This window comes from Bos grunniens, chromosome 2 (genome assembly GCF_055505025.1).
Source record: "Bos grunniens cultivar Pamir isolate PY7600 chromosome 2, Bosgru_T2T1.0, whole genome shotgun sequence".
Classification (NCBI taxonomy): domain Eukaryota; kingdom Metazoa; phylum Chordata; class Mammalia; order Artiodactyla; family Bovidae; genus Bos; species Bos grunniens.
Genome location: NC_141166.1, coordinates 25,526,665 through 25,528,541, shown reverse-complemented (window position 1 = coordinate 25,528,541; position 1,877 = coordinate 25,526,665). Strand labels below are relative to the sequence as shown.

At 33.2% G+C, this 1,877-nt stretch overlaps 1 non-coding gene across 1 annotated transcript; it reads right to left on the bottom strand.

The window, feature by feature from the left end:
• Positions 1-687: 687 nt before the first annotated feature.
• LOC147377774 (U6atac minor spliceosomal RNA) lies at positions 688-813 on the bottom strand. Its single transcript, XR_015153973.1, has one exon. It is a non-coding gene; the product is annotated as a U6atac minor spliceosomal RNA (small nuclear RNA).
• Positions 814-1,877: the final 1,064 nt, after the last annotated feature.

Below are 1,877 nucleotides of genomic sequence, written 5' to 3'. Positions count from 1 at the left end.
GATTTCTGATTACAGTTTCAATTTCTGTGCTTGTGATGGGAGGGTTAAGGTTTTCTATTTATTCCTGGTTCAGTTTTGGAAAGTTATACTTTACTAAGAATTTGTCCATTCCTTCCACGTTGTCCATTTCATTGGCACATAGTTGCTGATAGTAGCCTCTTATGATCCTTTGTATTTCTGTGTTGTCTGTTGTGATTTCTCCATTTTCATTTCAATTTTGTTGATTTGATTCTTCTCCCTTTGTTTCTTGATGAGTCTGGCTAATGGTTTGTCTATTTTATTTATCTTCTCAAAGAACCAGCTTTTAGCTTTGTTGATTTTTGCTATGGCCCCTTTGTTTCTTTTTCATTTATTTCTGCCCTAATTTTTATGATTTCTTTCCTTCTACTGACTCTGGGGTTCTTCATTTCTTCTTTTTATAGTTGCTTTAGGTGTAGAGTTAGGTTATTTATTTTATTTTTCTCTTGTTTCTTGAGGTAAGCTTGTTTTGCTATGAAACTTCTCCTTAGCACTGCTTTTACAGAATCCCATAGGTTTGGGGTTGTTGTGTTCTCATTTTCATTCATTTCTATGCATATTTTAATTTATTTTTTGATTTCTTCCGTGATTTGTTGGTTATTCAGAAGTGTGTTGTTTAACCTCCATGTGTTTGTATTTTTAATAGTTTTCTTCCTGGAGTTGACATCTAAAAAACAGTGCTTAGATGCCACGAAGTAGGTGGCAACGCCTTAACCATATGAATGTTGTCAGGCCAGAGAGCCTCTTCCATTCTTGTCAAGGGGAGTGCTAACCTTCTCTCCTTTTATACAACACATCAATCTTGTATTTTAACAAAAAAGATAACAAGTCCTGGGCTTCAAGTATTCCAGTAGCAACATTTATTTCTATAGAATTTTAAAATATTGATTTATTTTTATTGTACTTAACAGTCATCTTTTATTTATGGCAAGTGAAGCTAGTTTTCTAATTATAATAAGAAAATAATGTCTTTTAAATATATGTACTTTAAGAGGAAAAGTACTTGATTTAAAAATATAATAAGTAAATAATAGTAAAATTGCTAGTTAAGGTGAATATATTGTTATAAAAATTTACTGAGAAATAATTATTGTAGAATACTGCCATATTCTTCTTTCTAAATATTACGGTGTTAGGAACAAGATTGATATTGCTCTAACTTTTCATACCCAAACAATAGGTAATATAATCACTGCAAGATAGCCAAATTACCTAAAGATGATGCATTCTACTCACAAAAATTCTATTTATATCTTTGGAGTAAAATCTCATTTTTTTCCCCAGGCTATCCTCAATTTGATAAAAGACTTAAAAATATTTTTTGAGACATAATTCATATATCATAAATTTATTTATTTAAATGCTTTTTTTTAGTATATTCACAGAGCTGTGCAACCATTATCATAATAAATCTTACAAAATTTTCATCACTCTCCTGCAAAAAGCCTATACTTATCAGTAGTCACTCCCGATTTCTCCCCAAACCTCGTGTCTCAGGCCCCAGGCAAGCACTCATTTCTTCTCTGTTAATTTAGATTAACTTATTCTGGACATTTTGTATGTATGGACGCACACAGTGTGTAGTCTTTTGTGACTGGCTTCTTTCACTTAGCATAATGTTTTCAAGGTGCATCCTTGTTGTAGCAAGTATTGGTACATTATTCCTTTTATTGCCAAATAATATCCCAGGTGGCACTAGTGGTAAAGAATACACCTGCCAGTGTAGGAGATGAAAGAGACACAGGTTTGATCCCTGGGTTGGGAAAAGCCCCTGGATAGGAAATGACACCAGTATTCTTGCCTGAAAAATTCCATGGACAGAGAGCCTGGTGGGCTATAGTCCATTGGGGCTGGAAAGA